The sequence below is a fragment of the Ceratotherium simum genome, chromosome 33 (genome assembly GCF_057802395.1).
Source record: "Ceratotherium simum simum isolate JZ-2026a chromosome 33, ASM5780239v1, whole genome shotgun sequence".
Lineage (NCBI taxonomy): Eukaryota > Metazoa > Chordata > Mammalia > Perissodactyla > Rhinocerotidae > Ceratotherium > Ceratotherium simum.
In genome coordinates, this window is record NC_141932.1 from 19,289,790 (window position 1) to 19,307,552 (window position 17,763).

General features: G+C 42.5%; 1 long non-coding RNA gene across 7 annotated transcripts in view; it reads left to right on the forward strand.

Annotated features, from left to right (window-relative positions):
• Nucleotides 1-17,763, forward strand: part of LOC147912871 (uncharacterized) — a 214,153-nt gene that overhangs the window by 82,613 nt on the left and 113,777 nt on the right. For 4 of the 7 annotated variants that reach the window (XR_015549498.1, XR_015549501.1, XR_015549499.1 and 1 more), the window contains one exon: nucleotides 8,857-9,679. The exons of 2 other annotated variants lie outside the window; for them this stretch is intronic. This is a non-coding gene — a long non-coding RNA (uncharacterized LOC147912871). Of the gene's footprint in view, nucleotides 1-8,856; nucleotides 9,680-13,364; nucleotides 16,912-17,763 lie in introns of those variants that run through there. One more of the 7 variants, XR_015549502.1, reaches the window with a different exon arrangement.

Sequence of the window (17,763 nt, forward strand, 5' to 3'; positions counted from 1 at the left end):
ATGGCCCTTTTGATAACTTTAGTAGCACCTATTGCATTGTCATTATGCCTCGTTCTTTATCTGAGGACATATTTAATGTCTCATGCTCCTCTGAAAGCAACTTAAGGATAGAAACTGAATCTTTGTTTCTGATTTTTAAAGTATCTGGCAAGATACTGCTTACATTATAGGTACCCAATAAAGATTTATTAAATTGACGACTTCTCTTACACATGGATTCTGCTAAGTGCTTGATACTTTTCGTTCATTCATTCATTCATCCATCCCTTAATAAGTATGTAGTTTCCTGAATGCCTACTAGACACTGAGCATTATATTAGGCACTGGGTATACTAATGGGAATAAAAACTCAGGGTTTTAGTGACCCTTAAGGAGCTCATTACAGAATTGAATGACAAGTGTTGTGATTGAGGGACAGATGGGTGTCATATAGGAGCACAGAGGAGGGTCTGGTAAGTCGTCCTGGGATGAGGGTGGAAGTGTTGAGGCCAGTGAGAATTTATCTTTTCAAAGATAAATTCTAAAGGAGGATTAAAAGTTGAAGGAAGTGCCTTCTAGGCAGAGGCAATAACATGTGTAAAGTCAGTGGCGAGAGGTTTCCTATATTTAGGAAACTGCAAGTAGTTGAGTATGTTGTAACAGAGAGTACAGAGGGATGGTGGTTAGAAACAAGCAGGGAACAGATTATGAAGAGCCTGGCATGCTGGGTGAAGAAGTTTGGATTTTATCCTCAAGGTGAAGGAAAGCAGCATGTAGGTTTTAGGCAGGGCATTGACATGGTCAGATTTGTGTTTCAGGGAGATCACTCTGGTTATCAAAGTGCAGAACAAATTGAATCAATGAGTAGGGGGAAGATGAGCTAAAACTGAGGCAATTTAGTGAGTGAAACCCCAGGAAGAGGATAGGTTGACTTAGCTGTGTTTGCTACTTCCTTCTTCTCTAGGATACCCTTTCCCATGCTTAGGGACCATGTCTCCAGTACCTGCCATAGCACCTGGTGGACAGGAGGCATTTAAGAAATGCTTCTTAGATATCTCACTCCTCTTTGTATCTCCCAAGCCTACTACAATGCCTGATACTTGGAGGTGCTTGGTACCTGTTGGTTAGCTCCTGGTTAGTAGTGGAGTAGTAGTTGGTTACCTCTTGGTTAGTAGTGGCTTGAGCTAGCAGCCACTGAGAACTGATTTGAAAGTAAGGTGGGCACCCTTTTTTCTGTGGTCACAAACCAGGCAAAATTGCTTTCCAGGTTAGAACTGACCTTGAAGATATATTTTGCATGGCCCTTCTCAAGATGTCTCCAAAGATATTCTCCATCTTCTGACGAGTCTTTGTTCCAAAGTAGACAGTGAGTTCTTTTAGGGCAGGAAACATATTTTTATTAATTTTTCTATTCCCAAGATTTTCCACAGTGCATGATACATAGTAGGTGATGCTAGATGTTTGTTTCATGAATTTGAAATTCATTGTTTTGGACTTGAAATATGTTTCATGAAATACGTTGTAAAGGTTGATTAGGTGCTGATTTCCCCTCAGAAGCCTTTTAAATCTATAGCCCAACAGGGTTAACTGGGTATATCTAAGGCGTGAGATGGAGAGGAAATCTAGGAGATGTGAGAAGTTAGCAGAATGGGAAGTAAGTTACTTCTCAGAAATATTTAGCAGTTGAACTAAAACAATTTCAGAAAGGTTCTGGGCCAAAGGTTGTAGGTTCTTAGAAAGTCATGTTAGGGAGAGTGGGAGGCTCTGGGTTTCCATTACAGCATAGCATTATACAAATGGCTTTCATTTCTCCTCTTGCACTTTAAACCACAGTTGAATGAGATGACTCACCACATTTTCCTGACTCTTTGTCTTTTTGTTTCTTTTCTTCGTTAGGCACGCCCTCCTCCTTTATGCCATTCTCATCACGCTTTAAGTCCCTGCTGAATGAAATGCCACACTCTTTATTTGGAATCCTGTGGAAGAAATAGTCTCTCCCTATCCCGAAGGTCTCAACTTTTAGACCCCTTCATGATACTTAATGCTGTCTACTGGATTGTATATGGGTTATCACATATAAGTAATTTAGCTCTGCCTATTCCATAGTACAGGGCCTTTAAATGTTGAATGACCCATGTGGCTGAACTGCATTATTAACTTAGTGTGATGGTTAATTTTATGTGTCAACTTGATTGGGCCATGGGGTGCCCAGATATTTGGTCAAACTTTATTCTGGGTGTTTTTGTGAGGGGGGTTTTGGATGAGATTAACGTTTAAATGGGTAGCTTGAGTAAAACAGATTGCTCTTCCTCATGTGGGTGGACCTCATCCAATCAGTTGAAGGCTTGAATAGAAGAAAAAGATTGACCTTCCTCTGAGTAAGAGAGGATTCCTCCTGCCTGCCTGCCTTCCAGCTGGGACATCTGCTTTTTCCTGCCTTCAGACTGAACTGAAAGATTGGCTCTTCTGGGTCTTGAGCCTGCTGGTCTCTGGACTGGAACCACACCATTGGCTCTCCTGGGTCTCTAGCTTTCTGACTCACCCTGCAGATTGGGAATTGTCAGCCTCTATAATCACATGAGCCAATTCCTTATAATTCTCTTTCTTTCTCTCTATCTATCATCTATCTATCTATCTGTCTGTCTATCTATCTATCTATCTATCTATCTATCTATCTATCTATCTATCTCTTTATCTATATCTAGATTGGTTCTGTTTCCCTGGAGAACCCTGACTAATACACTTAAGGTCTGGATTTTAGAAATATTCTAGAGAAAGGAAAAGAGTTTTATCTACCTTTCCTGGAACTGGATTAACATGAGACACACTTTAAAAATGGTGCTTACCTCTGATACCTTTTCATCTGAACTCTTCTCCCTTTTCCAAGATTTCAGGCACATAGGACTTTGCTGCTTCCATTAGCCCTCCACTGTAATATCTGACCTAGGCTCACCCTGTTCCTCACTTAAGGCCCAAGTTTTCCTTGCTTTGGAGTCCTCTTCCCAACCCCACCCCATCAAAGCTCCCAACTCAGTGTGGTAGATTGGAGGTAGGTGGTGGGGGAAAAGCAGTCTGAGTGTTCAAGTGATTCATGTGTAGTTGAAAGTTCTCTTACCTTCTCAGAATCATTTGATAAATGAATTGGATGAAATATCAAGTAGTTTAATAAAGCGGGGTGAAAATTTTAGGCAGAGTAGGGGTGATATCTTTTTTTTTTAAAGATGTTATTTATTTATTTTCCCCGGAAAGCCCCAGTGGATAGTTGTATGTCATGGCTGCACATCCTTCTAGTTGCTGTATGTGGGACGTGGCCTCAGCATGGCCGGAGAAGCAGTGTGTTGGTGCACGCCCGGAATCCAAACCCCGGCCGCCAGCAATGGAGCGCGAGCACTGAACCGCTAAGCCACGAGGTCGGCCCTAGGGGTGATATCTTTGAATAATTGCCCAGGGTAGCCTTCCCGGAGCCAGTCTTAGGGTCAGCACCTCCTATGCACTTACTGCTTTGACACATTCTTCCCTTTTCCAGCTCTGAAACCACAGCTCCTCTAAAAACAATAACAAATAAGCACTCTCACAGAGATAGCAATGGAGATTCTACTGCTGATATAAGAAAAGAGAAAGAGTCATGATTTGCATGTCTCCATTGCATCTTTATAAGTTAGCAAATACTTATGGTTTTAAAAGGCCCATTTTAGAAGAATATAGACTGTTTTCAAGATGATGACAAAATCAGTAGTTTTACATTATTTGTGGCCATAAATAGAGAAAAGACCTGGTAGCAGAGCAGATTTTAATGAGGTATTGGAGGCATCTTGTTTGAGAGGGTTTTGGTGAGTCAAGTCTGCAGGGAAGCTGCTCTGGCTTAAAATACTTAGCACCTAGTATATGATAAGATAGATCGTCCTTCTAAGATTCCTCTACCCCAAAGGAGGGGGAATTTAGGGGAAAGATCATGATTACAATGTGAAACTACAAACTCCCTGCATCTATATTAATATTTAAATATATTTATATCTTTCTCATATTTAAAAAAATCCCATTTTCGAACCATATTTCTCTTACTGACTTCCACTGTATCACTCTTTTCCTTTTTAATAGACAAACTTCTTAAAAGAGTTGTTTTTAGTCACTTTCTCCTTTTTATGTCCCATCTACCCCTCAGCATCGCAGCGTTGATTTTTCCTCCCATCGTGCACTTGAAACTGCCAAGGTCTCCAAAGGTGAAGTCGTCCCCAAATACAATAAACCCTTCTCACCCTTGTTTTACCTGATGTCACAGGCACTTGCGACTGTTGACCACTGTTCACTCTGGCGCTGCTGCTATGGCCCTCACTCTGTGTCTTCCCACCAGTCTGGCCATTCCTTCTCAGTTTGGCCACCTCCTCTGATCTGCACATCCCATAAATGTCAGTGGTGTTTAGAATTCTGTCCTATGCCCTCTTCCCATTCCATATATACTCACCGGGCCCTTTGTGGCTTCAGTTATAATCGCTCTCTCTTGAGTTGTATATTTCTGTCTATTGGATATCTTCTTTTGAGTATGCAACATGTCCAAAACTGAACTTGTCTTACCTCCAAACCAGATCCTTTAAAAAAAATTTTTTTTAGTGGCTGATGCCCACAATGATCTCTGCCAGAATCCTGGCCACATCCTTGAGTCCTCCCTTCGTCTAGTCAGTCACTGAGTCTTGAAAATGCTGCCTCCTAAATATCTCTCTAACCTGTCCACTCCTATTTCCAACCTTACACTGCTCGTTCAGGCCACCATCATTTCCTTCTCTAGATCACTGCAATGGTCTCCTCTCTGACTCCCCTCCTTGCCTCCAGTGTAGTTCTATGCCCCCTCTAATTCACGGTCCACGGTGCAGCTAGAGTGGTCTTAGAACACAAAATTCTGATTTATCTTTTTCCATTATTAAAGTCTAATCATTCTCTATTGGCCTCAGGATGCACTTTGGTCTCTTCAGCGTGGCTCCCAAGTTTTTTGTCGTGTTACAAATTTAAAAGACCTCTGTCTTGTCCACCTTCATCTGTGCCATACCTGCCCCTCATCCCACCCCAGTTCTTGTACTTTATGCTCTAGTCACCAAACTACTTTAATTCCTTAAATGCCCCTGCTCTCTATAGCGTCAGGGACTTTGTACTTCCTCTGTTTGCCCGGAACACTCCTGGCATGCCTCTTTGTTTTCCTGTCAATTTTAGTTATCCTTCAGGCATTGGTCTAAACGTTACTTCTTCTGTAATCCACCACTAACACACAACCCCAGATTATGATCCTGCAGTTCCCAGTGCTCATCCCTTTTGTAGCATTTCCCGTGCTCTCCTGAGACCACCTGGTGAATGTACTGTAAGCATCTTGTAGGCAGGGCCTCCGTGTCTCATTGTTGAATTCCTGGGGCCTAGAAAAGTACCTGTCGCATAATAGATGCTCAGTAAATATTTCTAATATTAATGAATGATTTGTCATAGTTCCTTTGGACACGTTTCTCCTTAAACTAATTGAATGAGTGGTGCAGAGCTGGTAGGGAGAGAGCAGAAATTAGGTCAAAGCCTTGATGTTGGTTTTAAAAAAAAATTAAAGCAAACGTTCAGATTATTGCGATTTTACAAGCCAGCTGTGGGTCTTAATGGGCTTATGGGATAGGACAGCTAAATCTGAACTCCAGCCGGCTGACATAGCCATTATCCAGGCTTTAAGATTCTTTTTTTAAAAAGAGCTTTATTGAGCTATAATTCATATACCATACAATTCATCCATTTAAAGTGTAAAAATCAATGGTTTTTAGTGTATTCACAGAATTGCGCAACCATCACCACAATTAATTTTAGAACATTTACGTCACCCCAACAAGAAACCCCATACCCATCAGCAATTGCTCTTCGTTCTAGTCCCTTCCCTGCATCTCCTCCCTCCATCCTCTGGAAGCCACTAGTCTACTTTTTTGTGTCTGTGAAATTGCCTATTCTGGATATTTTATATAAATGGAATCATAAAATATGTGGTCTTTGTGACTAGCTTCTTTCACTTAGTATAACGTTTTTAAGATTCGTCCATGTTGTATCATGTATCAGTACAAGTTCTTGTGTGGATATATGTTTTCATTTCTCTTGGGTATACCTGGGAGTGGAATTGCTGGGTCGTATGGAGGCCTTAGGATTCTTAAGTACAGAGGTTGCTTTAGAGAATAAGCTCACAAACAGATAAGCACCAATAGCTCTTGGTCTTTAATTTGCTAATTAATGGTAGGCAAGTTGTACTGCTGGTTCTTTGAAGAATAGACATTAATCATATTTCTCTAATGTAAAGTAGTCAACAAATGTGTAAAATCCAATTCTCCTGTGTAGGATAATAAAGCCCTCCTTTGGTTTAAATGGAAGTGGGAGAATTTAGTGTCTGTTTCTGCCCATTTCCATCCCTGCTCCACCCCTCTCCTGGACCGTACAGAGCTGGCTGACCACAGAGTTACTCAGGAAAGCTTTAATTGTGGGAGTTGCCCTGTTCGCTGATTTGAGTCACAATTAACTCAGTGCTTCCATCTCTGTGTTTATGATAGGGGTTTATTGTTCCTTTTTTTTTAAATTTTATTTTTATTTTTAATCTTTTGTTTGTTGCAGTAACATTGGTTTATAACATTGTATAAATTTCAGTGTACATCATTATACTTCTATTTCTGCATAGATTACATCACGTTCACCACCCAAATACTAATTACAACCCATCACCCCACACATGTGACGAATTATCCCTTTCGCCCTCCTCCCTCCCCTCTTCCCCTCTGGTAACCACTATTGTTCCTTTTATTACTCTTCTCTTGGGCTCTTTTTTCTCTTCTCCACACATCTCTGCCACCATATACACTCCTGTTTTTTTCCTGCTCTTCCCTTTCTGCTCAAACTCCTGTTGTATCAAACTGTTCCTCGGTCCTATGTAAGTTAGGACAATAAAGTTATGAGACTCACATGAGTTACAGGATTCCTTTTACAAGTATATCATATCCAGGTAAATATGGGCACCTAAAACGTAGTTGTCCTGGATGGCTTTACATTTATTCCAAAAGTTCTGTCATTACTCAAAATATTTTGGTCATTTACCATTTAGGGTTGCTCTCAAAACCAGTCTGAGCTCTACAAGAAGACCAGTTTCACTTTGTTATGATCACACTTAGTATTTCAGGGAGCCTGCCACTGTGCTTGTATTTATTTGTCTTCCTGTTCCCAGTTCCCCTCTTTGTTTCTTGCACTAAGTCCCCAGTCAAGAAGAGTTCTGGGTTCAGATGGGGCTCCAAGTATGGGGCAAGGCTGGTGGTCATGGAGAGCCCAGCAGTGAAGGAGATCGGCACACTCAAGGACTTGGACTTTAAACAAAGCGTGCTTAAGCTGCTCTTTTTAGTGTGTTCTCTCCTGTGGACCATTTCAGGTTTGTGATCTCCTCCCCCACGTTTTTTTTTTTTTTTTTTTTTTTTTACAGAAAAGAACCATCAAATTGTAGGGCTGGGGACATAGCCTTGAATTGTCCTCCTGTCAGAGGAAACTAGGGGAGAATGGGTAGGCAGAGGTACTTCAGAGGGCTCCATTTCCTTCTCTTCCTGGGTAGTTAAAGTTCTACCAGCAATTCCCGCTCTTGAGGAGAGCAGGATCATGTTCCAGCCCCACATCACTGCTCAGGGCAGAGGGCACTTTGTACAGAGGGTTGTGATTCAGGAGAGACCTGTATCTTACCTTCCTACTTCATCTTTAGAGTCTAGCCATCTGTAGTCTTATATCTTGTCAGTTCTCAGGCTCTGGATCTTCTTCTTCTCTTCTTCTCTGAGTCTCTGCTCTAAGGGGAAAATGAGGATGTTTACCAGTGGTGGGAAGAAGAAACCCTGAAGTTTGTAAAGCAAAAATTAACATCGGGGCCAGCCCGGTTGCATAGTGGTTAGGTTCACGTGCTCTACTTTGGTGGCCTGGGGTTCACAGGTTTGGATCCCAGGCATGGACCTATGCACTGCTCATCAAGCCATGCTGTGGTGGCGTCCCACATACAAAATTGAGGAAGATGGGCACAGATGTTAGCTCAGGGCTAATCTTCCTCAGCAAAAAGAGGCAGTGGATATTAGCTGAGGGCCAACTTCCTCACCAAAATATAAACTAACATGAAGCTGGGCTCCCTGCCCATCATGCCTCCCTCTCCTCTCCAGCAGTTTATGAACCCCCCAAACCCCAGTGAGATGTTAGCTGACAGTACAAATGTGTCTATAGGATTTCCTCAAAGATGGGGCTGTGTTTGAAGGCTTTATGTTCCAGCTACCATCTTATCTGCTATTCTCATTTCCAGAGGATTCTAGCTCTCACAAATAGGTATGAGGCCAATAGTCTAGAAATTCAGCCTCCCTTCACCCTTTGTTAATCTCAGAATAAGTGATACAGAGGCTGTTTAGATAATACAGCTGTGGGGAGAGAGAGAAAGGAGACATTGGAACACCTGCCAGGGAAGGGGCCGGAGAGCACCATTGGTGAATGCACATCTCTGGAGCAGAGTAAGAGAGGAAGTGGGAACAGGGAAGGAAGCTAAAGGAAGGCAAAGAATTGTAGGAATTGAGGGTATAATCCATAGGGGAATCGTGAGGGGCTAGGCAGAAGCTTCTGGTGGTCTGTCCCCACCTCCCTGAAAGAAGAGCTGCCTGATCAGTGCCTATTGTGCGCGTGGCCTTAGGCTGGGTTCTGGGGATATAGAGGTAACACACAGTCCCTATTTTACAGGTTTACAGTCTAACAAAGAGAGGATAAGCGACAAATAGGAATTAGATGTGATTTTCAAAATGTGTGGTATTGTGGGCTGGGATACTGCTGCCACTACTAACAGCTAACATTTATTGCTCACCCACTGTCTTCTAGGTGTTTTACATCCGGATTGATTCATTGACTCCTGACAACACCCTGTGAAGCTTGTATTGTTATAATCTACATTTTATAGGTAAAGAATCTGAGGCCCAGAGACATTGCAAATAGCTCGCCTGAGGTCTCACAGTGGGGATTCAGGAGCAGGAACTCCAGCGCAGGTGGTCTGGCTCTGGAACAGGTGCTCTTAGGTAACATGGCCTCTCTCAAGTCATCCAGAGAGTGTGCGGAAGTTCTGCCACTGCCCATCTGTGTGCCTTTGTACCTCTGGGCTGCCCTTGTGCCTGGGGCACTCTTCCTTCAAGACACTGGTCAAGGGGGAGGCTCCTGTGACACCTTCTCTGACTCCTTCTGTCTACCCTGGGGCAGTCACTGTCCTAGGAGCTTGAGCAGCGCTTTGTGCTTTGTGTTTATTTTGTTTAACTCCCTAGGATTCTATTTGTTGGAATATCTGACTCCTTGTGTTAGAAGCTTCTGTAGAGCAAGGACTTTTCTTTTCCTGAACAATTTCAAATACATGCCAAAGTTAGGCTAATGATATAATGAATCTACATGTACTCATCCTGCAGCTTCAGCAATTATTTCATGGCCAATCTTGTTTTATCTATACTCCCCTCTCCAAACCTGGAGTATTTTGAAGCAAATCCCAGATATCAAATCATTTCATCTGTAAATATTTCAGTTGTATTACTAAAATATCAGGGATCTTTAAAAAATATAACCACAATACCATTATCACACTAAAAATTAATACTTCCTCAATATCATAAAATATTTGATGTTCAAATTTCTGTAATTATCTCATAATGTTTCCCCTTCCCTTCCCATTTTTCTTTATTCTATTATATCTTCCTTTGTTCCCCCCACCCCCACTTTTCTTTGCACAGTGTTGTTTGAATAAAGACCCAAATAAGTTCTTTAGTTTTTATTTTTTTTTTATTTTATTTTTTTTTTTAAAGATTTTATTTATTTATTTTTCCCCCAAAGCCCCAGTACATAGTTGTCTGTCATAACTGCACATCCTTCTAGTTGCTGTATGTGGGACGCGGCCTCAGCATGGCTGGAGGAGTGGTGCCTCGGTGCTCACCCGGGATCCGAACCCGGGCCGCCGGCAGCGGAGCGCATGCACTTAACCGCTAAGCCACGGGGCCGGCCCAGTTCCTTAGTTTTTAATCTTCATATTCTCTTCAGTACCTGGCTTAATGCTTGACATATAGTAAATGCCTAGTAAATGTGTGTTGAAGGAATGAATCTTCAGGAATCTATAAACTGTCCTGGTTGGATTATGTAGCCTGTCATTTGTGCTTGGTTTCTTGGGATGGCTTTGGGTTTCTGACAACTTGAGTTAGGGATTAACTGAGATGCAGCTACCGTCAGTGCCTGAGAACATCACTAAAGGTTTGAGGGCAATGAGTGTGTCTGTGACTCAGACATTCACAGGAGAGAAGGACATGGGCCTTTGCTTTCTTGTTTCTGATTTTTGTCCTTAATCTCTTGTTATCTCTCTTTGAGTTTGGACTGAGCCTGTTTGGCTTTTTTGCTGTTTCTTCAGAAAGGGTCCTGGAGGAGCTCCCTGAGAGCGTGAACAGCTCTCATATGGTGCTGTGGTAGGCAGAGTTCTAAAATGGTACCCCCAAATTTACCCCTAATTCCGGACTGTGAACATGGTGAGATATCATGCCTGTGATTATGTTACATTATGTGGCAAAAGGGATTTTGCAGATGTAACTAGGGTTACTAAGCAGTTGACTTTGAGTTTAACAAAAAGAGAAATTATTTAAGTGGGATTAATCTAATCACACAGGTCATTTAAAAGCAGGCATTTTTTCCAGCTGGTTTCAGAACAGAAATCAGAGATATTAGAAGTGTGAAAGGGATTTGATTTAAGGGATGTTCTCCATTGCTGAGATGGAAGGGGCCTTGTGACCAGGACCTGAGAATAGCATCTAGTAGCTGAGAGTGGTCCCTAAGAGGACAAATGTAGACCTCAGTCTTATAACATCAAGAAACTGCATTCTCTGAGCTAATAAATGGATATTTTGTACCTGATAGATTGAATTAGCTGTTTGTTTATTTTATTTTTAAAAATTGAGATAAAATTAAAATACACTGAAATGCATACAGATCTTAAGTGTACAATTTGGTTTTTGGTACATGTATACACCCATGTAATCCCCACCTGTATTGAGATGTAGAACATTTCCACGAACCAAAATGCTCCCTTGTGCACCTTTGTTGTTAATTCCACCCCTATGGTGAGTTCTAACACCATTAATTACTGTTGCCTATTCTTGAACTTCCTTTAAATGGCATCATATCATACATGCTGTTTGTGTCTGCCTTCTGTGCACAGCATAGCGTTTTGGAGATTAATCTTATGTTGTTTTAGCCTAAGTTTGTGCCTTTTTTATTGCTAATTAGCATTCCATTGTATGGATATTCCGCAATCTGTTTATCCCTTCACACATTGGGGGATATTTGGGTTGTTTCCCCTTTTTGGCTACTGTGAATAATGTTACTGTGAACATTCGTATGTAACTCTTTGTGTGGATATCTGTTTTCATTTCTCTTGGGTAAATACCTAGGAGTGGGATTGCCGCACTGTATAAGTATATTTAACTTTATATGAAAATGCCAAGCTCTTTTCCAAACAGCAAGTTGTGCCATTATATGTCCTCCAGCAATATGTAAGAATACCAGTTGTTTCTCATCCTCACAACACTTGGTATTTTAAAGTTTAGCTCTTTTCCAATAATTTCTTTTTGAGTACTTCTCTGTGCCTTGCAGAATAGATTATTCTTCTCATGGGCATCTCACAGAATGTTCTCCAACTCCCCAGTTTTTCAATACTACCTATTTTAGGTCAGTGTTTTCTAACATAAAATATGTGTGAGAATCACCTGGGAATTTTTAAAACTACACAAGCCCAAGTCTCACTCCAGACATACTGTACCAGCTTCTTCAGGGATGGTTTATAGACTTATCATCTATGTTGAAAAAGTTCTCTAGGTAATTCTGAATCATACTTCTAGCTAAAAACCACTGCCTTTAGGCTCAAGTTGTACCTATTATAGCAGGGGTTCTCCATCCTGGCTACACGTTAAATTTATCTGGGAAGCTTTAAAAGACTACCATTGCCTGGGTTCCACCCCACACCAATTAAATCAGGATCTGTGGGTGGGGCCTGAGTATCAGTTGTTTTTAAAATTTTCCCAGTCATTCTAAGTGTAGCCATATTTCTCATTGGATTTCTCTGTCTTCTCTTGTGGCATTTATCTATTTCTATCTTTGTATTATAGTAACTTTTCATGTCTCATCTCCTGTCTTAGGCTTTATGTTCCCTGGCATAGGGACTTTGCCTGTCTCATTTCTGTATCTTTCATGGAGTCTACCACTGAGCCTTATAGCACAGTAGGTGCTCAGTAGGATTTCATGAATACAGGAACTAATCATCAGGAAAAGATTCTCAATCATGGGTAGGTTGTGTCCTGAGTCTCAGGTTCACACGTTAATGCTACAGGGTCTTTGTCCTCCCTGGGGTCGGAGTTGTTGCCCATGATGACTGGCGTAGGTAACTCCCCTGTGAGGGAATAGGGAGAACATTGCCCTGTTTGGTGTTTGTTTTCAGGCATGTCATTGGGACTAAGAATTATATGTTTATATGGGGCGGAGGGGCAGGGATGGGTAAAGAAAGAGATCTAATTAGAATGGAAAAATTACACTAGAGAATAGTAGTAAAGAAAGTAAGAAATGTTCCTAAAGAGAAAGAAATTTGAACTTATCTGGTAGGCCAGGGTAGACCAATATACATTCTTGAGTAGGAGAGTGAACCAGTTTTTAGGAAGGTAATGAGGCAGTAGTATGCAAGGAAGCTTCAGTAGAGAGACCAGAGACAAGAAGTCAAGCTGTACTTCCAGCAGCCAAGTTGTTGAGGGCCTGGGTTATTAAGGTTTACGGGAATGGAGAGAACAACACAAGTGAGAGATATTAAACAAGAATCAACAGGTTTTGATGACATATTGAGTGTGGGAAACAAAAGAGCAAGGGCTGAAGGTATTTGGATGTATCATGAGTTCTAAGAAGGAGCGGGTGTAGAGATAGAGATGTAGGAGGCATCTGCAGAGAGGTCACTGAGCTGTGGAAAGAGGGTGGTGGAGGGAGACAAGCAGGGTCTGAGTACTAAATCTGGTGTGGGGGTGCAGTGCATCGGCTGTGGATGGGAGGAGGAGAGTGTCCAAGAAGGAAAAAGTTGTCTGTGGTCTTAGATGTTGTAAAAGTGAACAATGTGAGGATGGTGAAAATATCTTGGAATTTGGCCAAGAGATGGATACTGATTTTATGCTGCTTCCAGCAGTCTTGCATCTGGAGGCACTACAGCAGAGGCCCTGGAGAAATGAGGTGATGAGGAAGGGGAAAGACAGCACACATGTTTCAGTTGTTTGGAAGTGAAGGAGATGAGATAATAGGTTAATACTTAGTGGAATTAATTAATGATGGTTTTTCAGGCCAGAAGAGATCTGACCCTCTGAAGGAACTGGGGACAAGGAAGATAGAAGGTGCTGGAGAGATTTCTATGTGACTGAACCCGTGGAGACTCTTGTGCGTGAAAGCTGTATTGCTGCATTTGATTCACCGAAGAGACCTGTGCGGGAAGGGTTACTTGTCCCTCAGAAAGAGGCTGGTTGAAATCTTCCTCATGAAATCATCTTTCTGGGAGGAAAATAGGCATTTTCTTTCAGGCAGTTTGGAGCTTTGGCCTGTCGACTCTAGACAGACCCACTTTGTTAACAGGTGTGCAAATGAATTTAGCTAATTCTCTAATCACTAGATGAAATACCTGTAGACTTAGAAATAGGCTTACTCTGTTAGCCAGTTTAGTGATCTCTTTCTTCTGCCTGTAAAGAAGACATTGTGTAAAGTAGTTTCAACTGTGAGGCAGCATGTTGATGTCTGATATATAATTTTTATTGTAAGTATAGAGCATATTTTACAAATAATTCCTAAGCAGCCTTAGCCAAGCAAAATTAAATAACACAGAATAGCGTGGATGAGGGGGAGGTATATACAGTCTGTGTCAGGGTTAGAAAACCCTGAAAGAGATACCTGAGTACAGAGAACTCCTAGATAACCCTCTTTGAGGGGTCCTCTCAGACACAGCATGAGATCAAGTAATCAGGATTGAATAAAACCTTTCTCTCAAAAGCCCCAAAGAGATTCCATCTGCGTAGAAGGCTGGGTGGGAAGTACATTTGTCTCTCCTTCTCCTGCCCTTCCTTTTATCCTAAGACTCACAGACCCCATGAGAGAAAACAAATTTCAGAGGCTGTTCAAGAATGCTAGGGCCCAGTTATAATATTCCCCTTGTGTCCTAAGGAGCATCAGCACCAGTGCAGCTTTCTGTGTTGTAAACAATGCCAAGGGCATGAGTGATAATGTTCCCTTCAGGGCGCTCCCACTTCTCAAGGACCAAATGCATCTTAGCAGGGGCCCAGCTTTCCTGAGAAAGTGAGTGGGTCAGACAGATAGAACATGCACAGGCAGACACATGGGATAGAACGGTGGCTGGTGATTGGCCCGAGACGCTTGGAAACTGAGTTAGATCCATTTCCAGCCAGGAAAGAGGAAAACGGCTTCTTGTTTTCTATTTGGAGCCCCTGACATAGAAGCCTTGAGGAGCTCCTGGCCAAGGGGACTTGAGGGATTTTGGTGGCTTCTTTCACCTAAGGCAGTCAGATTGGCTTACACAGCTAAGATAAGTAAAAATAACCCCTTTCACATAAATAAGCAGTTACAAAAATTAAAATGGCAGAATGTCTCAGAGAAAACCCAATTTCCCAAATTGTGCATTCTTTAACAATTATTTAAATTATCTCTGAAGGGTAGCTCTCTGATTCATTTCCCAAATTCCCAGCAGATTGTCTCTGTTAACAGCTGACTGTTCCCTAAAGCTGTAACCCCTCCTTCTGTGGGCATTTCCTTGAATAAAGCCCATAAAGTGATTAAAATGTGCATGCATTTTTTTTGCATTTTCCATTAGGAGTCGCCTATGGACCTTGGCAAATAGTTTTCCTAGTTGCTTCTAGTGGGTTCTCTGAAGACAGGCTTGCCAAAGGGCTTAGGTGGTATTCCCCCTAAGCAGCAAGGTTCTTAGGCCCTGGTCCTACAGGTAGACACCCTAACAATGCATAAAGCTGTAGAATTTCCCAGTTCAGAATTGGTTCTATATTTGTTTTCCTGTGTCTGGTGGTTTCACCCTGGGCTTTGGAGCGACAGGAGAAGCTTTTACTTTTACTTTTTCTTTGTTCTTTTCTGGCACATGCATTTCAGTGGATAAGGACATACCTCTCAAGCTTATGGAAATTCAAGCTAGACTGGGATAGGACAGGACTGGGGTGGGAAGGTGACTGTGCTCTGAATAGGTAAGTTTAAAACAAGTCTCAGTCAGGAGAAGGGGAGGTGCGGGAGGTTCTGGCAACTCTCTGTGGGTCTGCTTTGCCAAATTTCAAAGAAGGGAAGGTTGGGTTTCCTACAGACTCCCAGATGTACCTTTTCATGTATTGACACTGAAGGGAGGGTCTGTGACTGGGCAGCCTGGAGATGCCTCATTTGGGAATTAAGGGGAGGAAAAGAGGCTTCTTCCTCTTCTCCCTGAGGGAAAAGGGATCCTTCTAGTGATGGGGATGAGAAGCTTGGAATAAGTCAGCAGTGCAGCGAGCCTGGCAGGTTACATTTCTTCTTTTTTACATCTCAATAAACTACTTCTGTGGCTGATGAGGATGGGGAGGCTGAAGTTAGTTTCTTTGATTCCTGGGCATTGAAGTTCAGGGAAGAATATGCAACTTCATGGACCTGAAAGGCAGGAGCAGCGGTCAGTTAAATCAGTGTCACAGGTCAGGCCCTCACCTGGTCTAGTGTGATTCAGTACCACGTGCTATCACCACTTTGAAACTTTTAGCTTTGGAGAAGGGCTTTTATCACCCATTATCTCTGCTGGCTAACACCCTGTGAATGATCACTGGAAGAGAGAGATTATGGTATTCGTACAACGGAATACGATGATACAGCAACAAGAATAAACCAACTACAAATGCATACAACAATATGAATGAATCTCACAAAACAAGTTTGAAGGAAAGAAGCCAGACACATATAAGGATATACTGTGTCTTTCATTTATGTAGGAGCATAAAGAGGCAAAACTAATCTAGTGCATTGGTAGTCAGGATAGTGGGTACTCGTTGGAGGCAAGTAACTGGAGGGTTTTTTGGGGGGAGGATGACATGTTTTGTTTCTTGATGTTGGTGCTGCTTACATGGGTATGTTTAACTTGGGAAAATTCATACATTGTTAAGATATACTTATGATTTAAGTACTTTTCACTATATATCTGTATGCTATTGAAAGGTTAAGATGAGAAAAATTTGGTGAAATTATTACAAAGTAAAGGAACTAAGACCTCAGATCCATTAGAATGGAAATTATCCTTTGACAGTAAGGGCAGAGTCAGACTGAAGGTAGAGGAGGGGGAATGATCGAGGCCTTCTATGTGTTGGGCACTGTGCTGGGTGCTTTACATTTGTATCTCATGTAATTCCTTCAACTTCACTTTGAAGTAGGCAGCATGCCCATTTTACAGATGATAAAGCTGAGGATCAGAAAGGGTAAGCTAGTTGTCCAAGGTCACAGAGCTACTAAGAGTCTCAGCCATGATTCAAACACAGCATGGATATAATTCCAAAGTCCACATGCTTGCAATGAGGTAGACTCATGGGGGTCATTTACAAACACTTCTTTGCTGCTGCACTGAGGAACTTAGACCCAAACCTCGTCTCACAGTGATGTCTTCAAGAATAACCCCTTCTACACAGAGATCTTTCCATGAGAAAGTGAACCAGTGAAACTGGCTGTGCTTACCTTGTTAGGGGAGTTGTCAGAGTGGCCCTGACCTGGGGAAGCAAAAGAAGAGTTACCAACCCATGGAAATACACAGCTGACTTATGGCCTTAGAACGATGGTGCTCCTAAGCTGTTGTGATTTCTAGCTGAAGGAGGTGGCCAGTAGTGGGAGGGTGGAGTGGGGAGATGGTCCATGATCACTTAAGGAATTGGCTATCCTCAGAGTGTGTGGTCCAGACCTGGGGCATTAGTACCAGAGGAGGGGCAGGAGTAGAGCCACAGGAGGCCTCGTCCACTTCTGAAGACTTTCCTGGTCAAAAGGCCTTGATTTTCATCCCTGATGTGTTTCTCAGCAACAGGTTTCAGTGGCCAGGCGGAGTATTGAGGCCCACAGCACCCAGAGCACCACAAAACAGGGAAAGTCTCACCAAAAGAGAATGCCCACATTCGTAAAGAAGCAGAGGGTTAGGGGAAGGAGGAGGCTGAGGAAATGGCTCCTGGAAACATGTCCATCTTACTCAGGCCTGTCTGGCCCAGGCAGAGTGAGCATCATTCCTGGGGCTGTATCCAAGGGGAATCTTTTGTGGCTAAGAAGGGTGGGAGGACCTATGTCAACTTAAGGTTGGGGAGTGGAGATCCCCTCTAAAAATTCAGAAGGTAGGGAGTGGTTGGGAATCCAGGATGTCCTGCTGTGTGGGGGGGGGCACGTGGTGGAACACACCAGCTGTCACTGGGTGAGGGACTTTACTTACTGTGGTTGGAGGCTGAAGGTTTGTGCTCTGTGAGAACACGCTGGTCACTTGCCCTAAATAAATATCAGACAGTGTGACTGCTATTCCCGAGCATAGGATCTTTGCTCCTTGAACGAGGAAGGACACTGTCAGCAGATAATTCCTCAGGGCTCCTCAGTGTTCATTTATACCATAGTGGGTACTGCCTTTCCTCTGAGGGCCTCCATCCTCAGTCTACCCACGATTCCTTCTAGTGTTTACTCCCTTCCTGTTTGCTG